Here is a 16081-nt window from a genome sequence, read left to right on the forward strand (position 1 = left end):
AATGGTCCATGCATGCCATGGCTCTGGGGAAAAAAAAAAAAAAAGCCCACGGGGAGACAAGTGGCAGTCATCGGCACACCTCAGGGGCCCAACATCGAGGCCGGGCTGTGTGACTCACTTTTGATGCTAACTTGGATGAAGGAAGGAGCTGAATGACATTCCCACCCCGAAGTGATTCCATTTCATCATTTTGTACACATACATTCATGATGGGCTATATGTTATATATAATTTACTAAAGCAGGCTTTTAAAAATAGATTTGAGGAGCGTGGAGCCCCCAGAAGCGTATGTTATTGTACCGGGCTTGAGTTTCCCTTTCCCTCCCACTGGGGACCTCTGAGGGTCTATTTGAGGGCATGAATATGGAAAATTCAGCTCCAGCTCCCCCACCTCACTCCCTGAACAGCACTGCAGAAGTAGGCTAAGCTCTCGTGGTTTTGAAGGAACCGATGCAAGAGACAAAATAAGTATAAAAGGAATTTGGGGAATGGGTCCTAAGAATCACCACATTTCCTATCACTCTCAGAAAATGCATCTCTTTTCAGGGGCACCGTACATCTGTGTGGCTCCAAACCACCAATTATTTTTCCAAGCAACATAATTACAGCCTTCTCCTGAAAATGCCAAACACTCACATGAAATACAGCTTCAGAAAATTTCACTTAAGTTAATTGGTTCCAATTACTCAGACCTGCCTTGGCCCCCCAAAACCCATGAAAGCCAAGTTCTTTCTTTCTCATCCTGTTCACTTTTGAGACACACACAGAGAGAGAGAGAGAGAGAGAGAAGAGACCTACACCTGAATTCTACATATTTTATTAGAACACACAGCCCGATGAAAATAGGAAGTATAATTGAAGGAGGCAAGGAGAGCACTACCCCAGCTTACAGCTGCACCCTTTGTCTGTCTGGGCAATGAAAGGCCACAGATGTCACAGGTCTTCCTTCCGAACCACTCGGAATGTAATCTGTTGGGTTTGGTTTGCTGAATGTATATGCACGTCAAAGATTGCAGGCATGGATTATTTATAAGATGTTCACTTCCAATGAGCACTGCTGAAAACATGAGCGTCCACCTGGCACGTGCGGCGGCCGTCTGTTCTGAGGGTGGGCGGGTCTGCGGGGGGCGTAAGTAAGCTTCTTGCGGAGCAACGGTGAACACTTAGCTTAGGTACCATTGGAAGCAGCCCTGTTTGTGTCCCCAATTAACAACACTGGAAATGACACAGTAAAAGACACGGCAGGGCACACTTTCAGAAGGCTGCCCTGGGAGCAGCCTGTCCAGGCCCAGAGACCATTATGGTCATTTGAACCCATTGCTCCTCAAGCGAGTCCCTGGAGAACTGACCATGTCTCGTTTAGGACCTGTGCCTGCCTCCGTGGAGACCCCATTTTATAACATGGTGGGGACTCATAGATATTGGTTTCTAATTCTACAATCTGGTATGGTAGGAAAGCTACCAGGGGAAATCAGTTTAATTTAGCCATTTTAACCAAATCTAGTTAACCAAATTTAATTAATCCATTTGCTGAGGTTAATGAAAGCCCGGTTGACTTGAGTCGGAAGGTGGAGGAAAAGGAGTGCCTTATGTAAGTGCAGGTCCCTGCAGGGCTCTATACCTCCGGGAGCCGTGACCTTGTCAAAGACAGGGCACTGGGTTCATGCCTTGAAACTTTGATTAGGAAGGAAGTCAGGACAGGACACGTAGCCAGCCTCTAGTATCTCCTAGAGTTATTCAGAGCTCCAACTTGTTATTTAGTTTAAAACATGGGGGATGCCGGGAATCAAGGACGTAGCCCACTAACATTGCAGCAGGACATGCCAACGCCAGATGGGAGCGACTCGGGGTCCATCCACACTGTCTAGTAGCTGACCCGCGGCTCCCTGTTGGCCGACCACCTCCTTCTCGGTCAATGGCATTCGTGAGGCAGCCACGAAGGCCTGGAGATGTGATTCTTCTGCCTGGAGTTTAGCACAGGTGCAATGAACTGACAAGCTTTACCTGTGCTTTAGTTGCCAGGTGTCACTGTCATAAAACTCCCCGTCATCTGGCACTGGCTGAGAGCCCCATCAGCTCACCCAACTCCAAGCTTTTGAACACAACCAAGGCTGGTGCCCTTTCCTACTTTGCAATGGAATTTACTGAGTGGTTCTTTTGGTTTTCCGATTCTTGGGGGACAGTTAGCTTCCTCAGCCTGTCCTCAGCAGGAGGGGGGCTCATTCCTTTTCTGAAAGTCAAGCTTGTTCCCAGGGGATAAAGAATGGGGAAGATCTTTGCACACAGGCAGAGGGAAGGGGCTAAATTGGAACCTTCTGCAATCAGAGAACAGTCTGTCAGGACACCAAGATCTTGAGAGCTCCAGAGGGCAGAGTATCAGGAAACCATGGGGTTCTCTTCTAGATTCAGATGGTGGCATGATCAGCTCAGGACTGACCTGGCCGAGAAAAGAGATTTGGGCACATCACGTGTCACTGAATGCAATGAGCTCGAAATCTGGGGGTTGAGAGAGGAGGGGCCTGAAGCATCAGGAGATACACTTCTTCCCTCCCTTAACGCCGTTGCTTCCAATCGAGCCCTCCGTGGCGGTGACCTGGGGGTAAAAGAGCAGAAAAGCAAAGTGAAGCATTTCTGTACTTTAAAGGGACACTTTCAGCCAGCCCCTACCTTCTTCAGTCTTGTAAGGAGAATGTGCCAATTGCCAGATGAACAATTTTATTCCCCATCACCCAAACAGGGAAGGGGTAAAAAGCAACTGAGTGCTATAGGAAGGATTTCCGTAAGATAAGACAATGTCAGTGAGGAAACACAGTGACAAGATTTGGATCAGATTTATAACAGGAGCAGAGGGTGCTCCCTGGGTGGCTCAGTCTGTTAAGCGTCTGCCTTCGGCTCAGGTCATGATCCCAGAGTCCTGTGATGGAGCCCCGCATCAGGCTCCCTGCTCAGCAGGGAGTCTGCTTCTCCCTCTGCCCCCCACCCTGCTCATGTTCTCTCTTTCAAATAAACAAAATCTTTAAAAAATATTTAAAAAAGTACATGACAGGAGCAGAGGCTTTTCTTTGTCATTTTGAGTCTTTTTCAAAATAATTTCCCTGGGACTTTGGAAAAACTCAGTGAGAAGGCATCACTCATTCAGTTATGGGTGGTGATGGCACTTTCTTCTTCTAAGGTAGAAAAAAAAGTATAATAAATCTGACATTACTTAACATGGAAAATATTTGAGGTGATGTTTTCCTAAACATTACTGAGTCTTTCAGAAAGTACTCTTTTCCCAAAATGTCTCAAGTTTTCACCATCTCTCTCAGCCATAATCAGATAAATGCCTACAAATACATTTTAGCCATTATTCTGAACCAAAAGTGGTTTAGGTGTGCCAGAACTGAAATGATGCTCTGATACTGATTGAATTGATAAGTTGGTATTCTTTGTGGGGTCCTCTTTTCATTTTCCCTGGGAGGGGAACACCAAGGGAGGGCCAGCAAGGCCAAGAATTCAGTCATGAAACAAATACTCATTTCTACTACTGGGGACACAAAAGAGTAAAAGTCATGGATTTTGCTCTCAAGAAGAGATGAATTCAGGGGTGCTGTGTTCCCTCTCTCTCTGGCTGTTTCTCTCCCTCTGTCAAATAAATAAATAAAATATTAAAAAGAAAAAGAAGAGATGAATTCAGTTAGTAAAATAAGACCAACCGACACACAAAGGTTGATAGCACTAGAAATTCCCACACTTCACCAAACACAGGCAAGCCAAGTCAGTATTGGCTTTATTATTCAAATCAACACCAGACTGATGGATCACTTTTAGGAGTTTGACATCATGGAGGGAAATCAAACACAGAAACATGCCAAGCACTGGGATGACAATCCCAAGACAGGCCTCAGAGATCATCTGTGTCCTCACTCCATGGTACTGATCCCAGAACTGAGGTGCGTGAAGGTAAGTGACACGTTCAAGGCCACAGAGCTTCTAGGTAACAGAGCTGAGTTCAAACATGCATTTCCTAATTCTTTTTTTTTTATTAAAGATTTTATTTGTTTATTTGACAAAGAGAGAGACAGCGAGAGAGGGAACACAAGCAGGGGGAGTGGGAGAGGAAGCCCAGGCTCCCAGTGGATGAGACTGATGTGAGGCTCGATTCCAGGACTCCGGGACCGTGCTCTGAGCTGAAGGCAGATACTTAATGACTGAGCCACCCAGGCACCCCCATTTCCTAATTCCAATTCCAGATTTCGTAGTCAAGTTCATAATTAAAAGCACTTCTGGGGTTCTTGGGTGGCTCAGTTGTTAAGCGTCTGCCTTCAGCTCAGGTCATGATCCCGGGGTCCTGAGATCAAGCCCCATGTGGGGCTCCCTGCTCAATGGGAGGCCTGCTTCTCCCACTCTCCCTGCTTGTGTTCCCTCTCTCGCTGTGTCTCTCCCTGTCAAATAAATAAATAAATAAATAAATAAATAAATAAATAAAAGCACTTCCCCCCTCAGCTTTCCCTCATGACATTCCTGTATGTGCTAGAAAAGCACTGGGTCATGCATTCTGGTCTCAGCTTTGCTATGTGTGTTTCAGCAAGTTGTGAGACTTCTCTAGATTTCAGATTCCATGTCTGTAAAATTCGGAAACGAGACTTTTTTCAGTGTTCTCCACAGTTTCCCACTGAAGTCCCCCTCATGGCAGACAGAGTGGATGGTAACATGGGGTAGGGGTTTGGAGGTGCAGCAATAAGTGACCCACTGCATGCAAGAAATACACTTGAAGTATTGGGATTTGTCTTAATAATTTATGGAACTTACACAATTTGTTTAACATATATCTGCATTTGCTTTCACATGAAAATAATGTTTGAAATTTCTTGCCATCAATTATAGTTGATTTGCTGGGGGTTACCCTGTTTATCCTGGGGGTACAAGGACAAGGTGGTTTTCCGAGGCCACTTCCCTCCTCATTGATGTCATGTTCTTTGTCTGTATTTCTGATTTTACCACACATTCCTGTTCCTATTTCCAAGAATACAGTAGCTCTCTCATGGTAATATTCAATAGCTCTCAAAAAAGCCTGGTTGTTTAAGAGTTCCTGAAGGAAAAATTAGCAACGTAAGCACAGAGTCTAGAAAGAGAACTAGGGCTTCTCTTCTAGAAAAGTTGAGGAGTGGCTTACCAACATGGCCTCTATCTGAAGGAGACCTGCTTCAGTGTTTAGCCAGATTTTGATCCTTTGCCTCAAAGCTTTTCTGGAAAGAGATGGGTTACAAATAGATATTTGGATTTAGATGAAACATCTTTGAAAAATGCAACTTTACATCTTATTCGGATATGGGTCTTTTGAGTACCTCAGAGTGTTTTGCCTTCTCTCTCAGGCAACACCACAGCTGAGGGCCCGTCTCTAGCTTTGCCTCACTCTACCCAGCTCTCTGATTATGGTTCCCATCACCTTCTGGATGTGTGAGGGTGGCCCGAAGAAAAAAGGACGAAGCTGAGGGTAGGAGCGGGGGACAATTCTCACCCAGTGCCTGGGCAGTTATCAGCAGAGAGAGGGAGGCCAGCCAAATTCCTTGTCGGCTACAGGAGCACAGGCCTTCTCCCCAGTGACTTTTCCAGATGGAAAAGTACTCTGAGCTCCTGACCATTTCCCGGAGGATTAAGTGAGTTGGATAAGGGGAAACTTTTGCTCTTCTGAGCAATCGAGTCTGCATGAACCAAACAGCATGGCGGCATTTCCAAGCACTCTGCGCATAGTGGGCACGCAAGGATGATGTATCAGATACACAAATGAATGTTAATTCTCTACCAAAGAAGAAAAGTGGGCAGGTAATATGAAATAGAACATTCCATGACAAACCAGGATATTATACAACCCAGTACACAACCAGGTTTAGTTATCAATGCTGTAGGTATTGAGACAGTAACAGATTTAGATGAATCTGGGTTATCGAATTATGTCTAACCAAGTGGTTTCAGCTGTGGCCTCGTACTAGAAACACCTGACAGGCTTCCCCAAAATAAGGATGCCTGGGCCCCAGTCCAGAGTCGTCGAATTGGAGGCTTTGGGGAGGGGCCCAGGAATCGGTATTCTGTTTGTAATTCTCAGGTGATTCTGGGGCATGAGAGTGTGAATCTAGTCAGGCAGGTGAAGTGGTTTTCCCAGGATCTCACCAGGCTGGTGGCAGAGCTGGGAGGAGAATCCAGGTCTCCTCATCCAGTCTGTACTCTTTCCCACACACCACATCAATTCTCCTTCAGCCCTGTGGCCCGTGGGATAACTTGCACTTTTCCACTGGGAAAAGGGAGCAGTCGTTGACCCACTAACCCCCGGGAAACAAGTGTTCCAGCACCATGGGAATTTTCCTGGTCCTATTTGTGGAAATGGTCCAACCTTGGATGTTTTTCCAGGAAAGGATATTATGAGCAGGGCCCCCTTGGTAACTCCCTATAAGCAATATTTGTAAGGCATGGGAAGATTCTAGCCCCAAAATATCCCCTTTGCCTTCGGTTACTTATGCTGAAAGGCATCTCAGGAATATCTGGGGGTTAAGATATATTATTCATTAGAATATAAATGAGGCTGTGGGTGACCTCTTCTCTCCCTGCTGGTCTAAATGAAAAATTGGAGATTTGTGTACCTAGCACAGTGCTTGGTCTTTACAGTTTTACAATATGTATATGGTAACTCTCTCTTATTATGTTCTTACTATGTGTAAGGAAACCATGCTGGGCCTTATGTACATTGTCTAATTTAATTATCGTCCTAAACTTAGGAGGTAGTTATTACTATCCTTTTATTAAGGATACACAGTCTGAGGCTCACATTCTAATTCTGATAATTCTGATGCCTACAGGTTTCAATTAAACTGGAATATCTTCTGAGCTTAGACTAACCCCTCTGCTTTACATGTGAGGGAAATGGAACCTAGGGAGGGGACATGGTTTTCTCTGGGAATATATAAGATAATCAATTGTTTATCAAAGATTCAAGCCTCGTAGAAGTTACCACGTCTGCTTCCCTCAAAATTGGAAAAAGAAAGGCCTCTGAGTCTCTCAGTTTGGTGTTCAAAACCCACCCTGACCATTTTCTGTTTGTAAGTAAGTTACTGAATCTGTGAGGGACTGACTTTCAGGAGGAAAGGAGAAAGGAAGACAGCAGGGAAGAAAGAGAGAGAAAAAGGAAAATAGAGAAGAAAGAGGAATGTAAGGAAGAAGAAAAGTACAAGAAAAAAAGAAAGACAATGGAGGGAGCAGGCCACGGAGGGAGCGGGACGTTCAGAGCACAGCGGGGAGAAGGAGAGACAGATGACGGGATGGGGGAGTGTTTGCACTTCACTGAAGGACATTTTGTGTTATTGTAGGATATTTTGGAGTTGTTTTCCAAAGGGCACTCTTTTCTAATCCAGGATCCCAAGCAGAAGACCAGGACCCCATTGCAAGAAGGAGAAGAAGGCTTGGAACAGAGACAAATAGACAGAGGTTGGATGTAAGTCAGAGTTTCTACAGAAAGAGGGCAAAGGAAGAACTGAATTTGCTCCAGAGAAATCCAGTGACAAGAAATGTAGAGAGAAAAAAACAAATGTTGGGTCATTGAAGGCTCTGAAGGGCTCCTCTTGAGGACTGAATTACAGACATTATAGGAGTCAAAGGCGTGAAACAATATTTTCCACCAGAAGAATGTACTTCTTTGAAGTGAACCCCTCCCCCCCTCCCCCCCGAACAAGTGTGTCATGGACTATAGCTTTTAAAGAAAGGAGAAGGAAAAAACTGGTTGGAGCAAATCAAAGGAAGTGATAAATCTGTCTGTGACCCTCTCTGAAACAAAGCACATGGAGCTTAATTAATGCACTTAGCTACCTGACCAGAAGAGCCTCAAATTCAAGCCCACCTTAGGGGCCTCTTCTAATTCGGGAGTTCCTGGAAGATGAAAAGCTCTTTTAAGTGCTGACTCTGACGATGACCATGAGCCCAGGGAATTCCATGGGGAAAGAAACAAAAACCCTTATTCAATGTGTTATAATACTTACGAGTGCCTCGTTGAAGGCAGTGTGCCCTCTAAATGTAGAACAAACCTGTCATGGAGTAAAGAAAGGTGAGCAAGGGATGGAGGGAGGTGGGGGAGGAACACGCGGAACCAACAGGATTGTTCTTGAAGGTCAGAACCTGGACAAGGTGGGGACAGAAGCGTTGAGGAAGAAGGTATGGTGGACGAGGACACATAAGACATGAGATGACCCATGTGAGGCTCTGAGAAGAGAAAACTAAAGCCACTGTGTGGGGGTGGGGGGGAGAATGCGAAAAGAAAGGACTTGTGTCACGCTGAATTAGAAGTCACTAAATCTCTAGAGAAGGGACATTACCCACATGCAAAGGCACTGGGCACCAAGCCCATACTACTGGCCTGGGACAACAGTGAGAGAGCATGCCGAGGAGCAATAATGGAAAATTGGAATGTTCCTCCTGGATCGGTATCCTCTCCTCCTCTCTGTGTCCTCCTGTCTTCTGTCTCTCTTGTGTTGCTGCCATCTGGGGTGGGGGTGGGGGAGGATATCTCTCATCAAGGTTAGCTGAAATGGCAATAGATGATACTCAAAAATTTTAAAAAGCAAAAAGTAACATCATGAGCAAAAGTGGGAACTTGTTGACATGGAACCATATCAACTTATTTTTCTTCACTCAAGGAGATTTCTGAGCTAATACATGAATCATTCAAAGATTTAGAAGATGATGGCCAAATAGATGAATAAATGGCAGGAGCAGTGATGCTCACACTGAAATGTGATTCTTAATTTCCTTCTTCTCAGTATTTGATTTAAGAACAAAAGAGCATTTCTGAGCTTTACTCATAATTTGGGGAAGACTTCAGCAACTCTGCCAACCTTGCAGAGGGGGGTGAACAGAGGCCGTGTGGCATGGCAGAAAGAACCCAGAAGTGGGGGGTCCGGAGCTCTGGCTTTTTTTTTTCTTTGCTCTTTCTGGAATCTTCAGCCTTGGCCTCTCACCAAATCTGGGTTTCAATTTGTTTTCCCATTTGTCTCAGAACGAGGGTGTCCCAAAGATCTGATTATAAAAATCTATTTTTCTAAATTGGCCTATTATCAGGAACTTGCTAATAAAAATGGGGAGATTTGGCATTTTAATGATCTCCTGACATCTGTTTCAAAAAACTGCTTTCCATGAATTGGCTTATGAATCCAGAAAAAAAAAAAAAAAGAATTAGTTGTCCTGAAGTCTTATTTTTGCTGGTCAAGACGTAGTTGAGAATTGTGCTTCTTTCTAGACAGCTCTGATACAGTCTTCTTCGGAAACGTATGCTTCAAGGCATCCCCTCTCCCCTGTCCTAATAAAATAAGTGTCTGGAGTTAGCCTTCAAGTGCTCCTGGCTCCCATCCACTGGGAGCCCAGCAGAGACTGGTGGGCTAAGGGCTGGGCGCCAGTCTATGCTCACTTCCTCACCAGCTGTGTGACTCAACCAGGTTATTTGCACTTCGAGCCTTGGCTTTCTCCTCTTTGAAACCAGGAGAACTGTTCTTCATAGAGTTGAGTTCATTGAATGAATTAATACACAAAAAACCCTTCACGTTATTTCCAGCATAGAATAAAAACAATAGAGGTTAACTCTTCTTATAATGTCTTTGTCATTAATATGATTACCAGGAACTTTTTACATAATGAGTAACCTCAAATTAAATTCTGCTCCCTGCTCTGGTGGCGTATGACTCACATGGCTTTTCTCCCCGCTTTCTGATTCTTATTGCCCGGTGGTTTTTCCATTTAAAATTTACCAAGCCAAATATTGTTTAATAATAATAGTGAAGTCAGGGCAATTACTTTCTATTTTTTAACACTTGAATTCATTCTGCCTACCTTTCTGTTGGGGGCTTCAGGGTGAATTCGGAGCGGCTCTGGACTCGCATAGTTGATTAATCACCAGTAGAACGTTTGGGAGAAAGCTACTCAGATGATTTTCATCTTTGTATCCAATTCCCAGGAAATCCTGGGGGAAAAAACCCCATTTTACTAGTCTAAGGCCACCTACAGTATTAGGTAATTATTAAAGCTGATTGCATATCAGAGCCTAAAAACAGTGTCATGGAACGGTTCTTCATTCACGCTTCCCTCATGGCAAATGAATCAGAGGTACTGCCATGTATTTTTGAAGAGTAAATCTTTGTGCTAATTAATTATATTAATATCAACACATTGATATTGATATAATTAGCACAGTGGATGACACTGATATAATTAGCACAAATATTTACTCTTCAAAACTAAGTGGCAGTGCATATGCATATAATAACCTTAATAATAATACTGAGCAGTTACAGCACCACTTTCTCTGAAGAGCTTATAAAATACATAAATAGCAAATAACTGAAATTCAAACTTCACTGAGAGCTCTGATAGCATCATTGAGCAAGGTTTATGCAGTCAGAGAACACCCCATAAATACATCCCAACAGGGGCATTTTTTCCCAAGTAGAAGCGCATCTCCAAGTTGCTACCAATAGGCCTAAAATTAAGAGGAATTCCAAATTATATCATTGAAATTGGATGGGGCTCCTTCTCTTTCTTTATTCTGATCAAACCACAATCATTTGATTTTAAAACAAAACAGAATTGGGTAAACGCAGGGATACTGGAGAGAAGACAGAAAATATATTTGGACCGACCTATCTCCAATGTCTTTGATGTAGAAAGACCATGGTCCCACTGACCAGGAGATCTGTCCCTCGGTCATCTCTCTTTTGTCTGATGATGCAGATTCCATGTCTCTTCACATAACTGTCACAGGAAGAGAGGGTTTGGGGGAAATGTATGTGGTATCATGAGAGGAGAAGGTGGGCATGGTGCCTAATGGTTCCTCTGGCACTCTGCTGTCAGGGGCCTATGAGAACCAACTGTCCCACTGTGTTTGTGATGGGTGATATTAATCTCAACCAATTTCTTATTTCTTTATTTATGAGTACAGTCTACTCAAATCATATGTTTTTTCTTACCGCAACAACTGCATTTACGGCCCCCATATTTTTGAAGCCACAGTAGCACACATACATAGAAGCACACACATACATAGGCACACGTACAAATATACAAACTATACACACAAAATAATACGTTACCCTTAGTTCAAATTAACCCACTGGGGAGCATGAAAGATATGGGCAAAGAGACTTTAAAATATGTTAAATTTTGTAAAACCCTGACCTACTGGCAAACATCTGAAAAGTAAGTCTGGTTTTATGGACTGACAGAAAGGAACATTTGTTATTTTAACCCTCTTTTGCTCTGAGCACTAACTCTTATAATGGAGCATCCCAGATGTTCAGCTTCTTAGTGCCTCTTTGGATGTGAAGATTGCACAGCAGGAGACAACATCTGGGGGAAAAAGGAAAGATTGGGAAGGAAATGGTGTATTGGTGCGTGCCTAGTTGTGATTCTTGGGTATGTTTTAGGCATTTTTAAAAAAGGCAACCTCTTCTGTAGATTATTATTTACAGTGTCTGGGTATAATAGCAGAAGAAAATGTCAATATTTCTTCACGAGGTTTGAAGTTTTGATTTTCATTGTTTTCTTGTATTTGTGCAGTTTTAGAATTCCAGCTGTAAACTGACCTGCCCCCTTACCATAAGCCATATTGTTTTGCAACTTCTTATTACATAAGACAGCTTTAGTCCTTCAACAAAGGACTTCACTGTTCTCATAGTGAGAAGTAGAAAGTCTCAGCATCTCATGAACACCACGGCACACACAGTGGAGGTTCAAGGAGGTTGGAGTTCAATCCTAATGCTTATGATTGTCTCATTTCATTTTGACATCATAATTGAGACTAATCTCCACCAATTTCTTTCCCACCTCCCCAATATGCTCTTGCTTCCAACTTCAATCTTCCACTGCAATTTGAACATAACAGCACTGGAGTGGGCGCCTTTGCAGAGACACACACTGGAATCATTTTGCATTGTAGCCTCAGTTCACGATGGTTTGCAAAGCAGGTATCCAAAGGCACACACTGAAATCATTTTGCCAACATAATCTTGCCTTTTAATAGCTTCCTAACAGGGTATCCAAAGAAACACTCTGGAAACATTTTGCCCTCCTAATTTCATGTTGTAATGACATCAAAATGTCATAAAGCAATTACCATCCCAAGCACAAAATGATCTTTAAAAGTTACTTTCTCCATAGGCTCATTAACTTCTTTCTAGCTTTAATATCTTGATTGTTTAAAAAAATGTTCAATGCTAATTGAGAGACTTCATTTAAAACTGAATACCATTTATTTAGCAGAACCTCCCCACTTTCTCCATCTTTCTCTCTCTCTCTCTCTGTCTCTCTCTCCTTCTCCCTCTCCTTCCCTCCCTGCCCTGACCAAATTGCACTAGGCTGACAGAACCCTGGATTTATACACACACGCACACACACACTTTTCAATCTCTGCAGTTAAAATTCTGAGTGAAATTGATCTGGGACAAAGAAAAAATTCAGCATAATGCATGGATCACTTTGGGGACAAAGGGAACAGGTGGATACTGGAGGTATCCTTGGCAGCAAGCATGTCCCAAAGTTTCTGCAGTACCCCCAGGACTACTAGTCTGAGTACTCATTATGAGGCCTAGAAGAAATGTGAGATGCTTAACTGGAGAAGTTTTACATGTCAACACACCCATCTGATTTCAATATCCCCATTTTTAATGATTGAGATCTGCCAGGTATATGCCTCTGAATGAAAAATGTAAATCAAAGGAATAGATTATGACAAATTGGATTCAGCCTCATTCTGTGATATAGGCTGGGATTTGCAGCTGTACCCTCCTGAAACATCTATGGGAGGGGTTCAAGCTTATGTTTTCCTGTGAGCTATCTGAAATAAAAAAGGAATGGCAATCAACCTCAACAACGTTTTCTAGCATAAACATAGGAGCCAATTTGCTCATCTCACATGTACCAGGTAATAGTCATAACTCAACTTTTAACTCTCTGAGCACATTCTTATCTGCGTAACGGAAGGTTTAGAAAGGAGCTCAACTAATTTGCACAAAACAATGCCAAGGATGTCATGAACTCACTACTCAAATCAAGAGGTAAGATGGCCTCTGACTTTCTCTATAGACTCCCTGTCCATGACTAAATAACACAGTTATATTTTTGCCAAATATTTTTTTTTTCTGTTTAAAGTCCCTCAAAGGTGACCTATGGAGCTATCAGCAACTAACTTGATCATTTGCTGATCGTGAAGAGGCAGAATGATTGGTTCAGATGCTTGAAAATAAAGCTAAAACGGGGAGGAGCTATTTGGTTAATAATAAATAGCAAGAAAGATATATGAATAAAAATAAGCATCTTAATGATTTACCATTGCTATGAAACCAATAGGTGGTGATCCAATCCGATATCCACAAATTTGTATAATCCTCAGGGTAAAACAATTTAATGGGCTGTCTCTTTTATAGTTACAAAAGGCCTTTCATGTGATCAATTATACATAAGAGTACAATAAATGTAACTTTCTTCATACTAATCACATCTCACTTAAATTCTCTTGCTGGTCTTTGGAGTGTACACAGCATTCCCAATAAAGTTTTAAGTTCTGACTCTTACCAAAAGTTAATCTGCCCAGAACTTCCAAATAAATCTTCAGTACCAGGGACTTTATTTTTCCCCCAAACTAAATAAAAGTGTTCAAACAACACAGTTTGTTAGGAAACCGCCACCTCCTCCTGTTCTGGCCCCTTCCTCAGCACAACAGTCCTGCTGCTTCAGTCAGCCAGTGGGCGGTGGGGGGTTGGTTTGATTGTTTTTCTTCTGTTTGGTTTTGTTTGTGTTTTGTTGAAAAGGCAGCCTAACACTGTGTTAACACCATCACCCGAGGCTAACAAAATTTGGCTAAGAGATGGAGATTTCCAGTCCTCACTCAGTGACAGGTCCCAGGAGGCCCTCGGACCCTCAGATTCCTATAAAGTCCAAATTCCCATCTGTTTTATTATAGGTTTAATTGGTTTGCTCCTCTATGGAACCGGAAAGTAAAATGAAACCCCCCCATCACATGCCACTTAAGTTAGGGGTAAAGGTCACATTGATTCTGAAAGTCGGTGTGAAAAATAAAAAATGACTAAATTTTCCAAACTGCCTCAGCCAACCAGTTGATGCTTGACTCTGAGTTAGTTGATTCAATAAATATTTTTTTAGCCACAACTTAGTACCAGAAGCCGTTCTAGATGTGGCAGGCATGAGTAAGAATTAACTCTGCATTTGCTTCAAAGAGCTGAGGGAACTTTAAACCATCCCCCTGTTCCTACATACACACTATATACAATTCATTTTGCAGTATGAAGCATCTCAGGCCACAAAAGATAGGACTGAAGAATAGGATAAGGAAAGGCAGTGGGTATTTTTCTTCAAGTGTCTAAAAAGAAAATGAAAGATTTCTGAGAAAGGAGATTTCTTAAAGTCCCAATTGGGGGATTAGTTAGTCCCTTGAGGATGAATTGTGGGGCAGCGCATGCTGAGAAAGTTACATGCATGTGAAAATTTAGGAAAATTCAGGCTTACCCTCTAAAATAAAAGATGGAAGAGTTTATGTGTTTGTGTGCATGTGTATATGTGTGTTTAATTAGCCTGAGAGTATCTATGAAAACATATTCTGAAGGCTCACTTGTTGTCCCCTGCTCCATGATTTTGGCCTCTCAAGTGTGGTTTGCTAAAGAAATCAGGCTGCCAGCAAAGTACAGCAAATTGGAAAAATGAACTGGAACATCATAATATGCTTCAGCTATAGCAAAGAAAAAGACATCTGGTAGACCACTTGGAAGCCAGCCAATGATGAAGACTTCAATTAAAATAAAGAACATGTCCTCAGGAGAGCATCTCTGAGCTCAAGAAGTTATAAGTCCAGTGTGCTACTTGAAAGCCAACTACTAGAGAAAAGTCATTTTCAAATAAAGCGAGACAGAGAGAGCAAGGCTTGAATTCTTGCAAGAAATATCTTTCTGCATGTCTTGTCCTAACTGATGACTTAATAGGAGCTGGAGGTGCCACCACCCAATGCTGGAAATAGGCTATCATATAGAAAGTGAAGCTGTAGTTCTGCTCATAATGTTTCTGGGGGAAATTCAGATGTTAGCACAAAGCATAGGGGGTGCCGTCATGTAGCTAAGAGTATGCCGGAGCAGGAATCAGCCAGCCAGGATTCCAGTTCTAACTCTGCCACTTTCGACCTATGAACCTGGGGCAAGAAACTTCATCCTTGCGGGTTTCAGGGTTCTCAGCTGAAAAATGAAGATACTAAAACCTATTTCATAGAAAAAGGAAGGAGTGCGTGAAACATTCTATAGAATGGCATTTAATACAATGCTGAGCATACAGTATGGCTGCAATACGTTAGTTAAATAGAACAGATCAAACAGAAAAGAAAATCATCTTTGCTAAAAATCCAGTATGTATTTTTATATTAAAGAAATAAAGTCTGATATAAACAGCATCTATGAAATATACACCCCGACCCACAAGATAATGCTGCATTTGGTTGGAAAGTGTCACATGGCTATGGAAGAGATAAAGCAATTTTTCAGAACCCCCAAAACAGGCTCAAGGACTGAACATAGAAACAACTGGACATTGAGACATTGAAACTCCATTCAGGGAAAGGAATTGATGGTCAGCGTTTGCAAGGTGATGAAAGTTCTGCAAATAGCAGTGGCATAGAAATTCTCAATAGACACACAGTCTATTTATAGTTTCATGGTATATCAGTAACAAAGTGTTTTTGTTACTATTCTTGATATCAAATTTCTAACAAGATCATTTCTATATTGTAATTATTCCCAGAAACCCTGGATAAGCATGGAATCAAACACCTTGGTGAATTCAAGAGAACTAGCATAGATTATGCCCCTAACCCTTGAAAGGGTAATTCTTAAGTTACCAATTGATACCTTAGAAGGAATTTGTTTATTGGGCCTTTCTTATTTTATTAAGTCCAAACAAAACCCAATGCTACAGAGCCTTTTTGCAATACTTTGTTATAGCATTTATAATTAACCTCTTCGTGTATGTTTTTCTCTTCGGCTAGTCTGGGAGTATCTTGAGAGTAGAGGCTGTC

At 42.4% G+C, this 16081-nt stretch overlaps 1 pseudogene; it reads right to left on the reverse strand.

Moving 5' to 3' along the window:
- The window catches only part of LOC100464217, a 35374-nt pseudogene extending 33452 nt beyond the window's left edge, over nucleotides 1-1922 (reverse strand).
- Nucleotides 1923-16081: the final 14159 nt, after the last annotated feature.

This window comes from Ailuropoda melanoleuca, chromosome 14 (assembly GCF_002007445.2).
Source record: "Ailuropoda melanoleuca isolate Jingjing chromosome 14, ASM200744v2, whole genome shotgun sequence".
Lineage (NCBI taxonomy): Eukaryota > Metazoa > Chordata > Mammalia > Carnivora > Ursidae > Ailuropoda > Ailuropoda melanoleuca.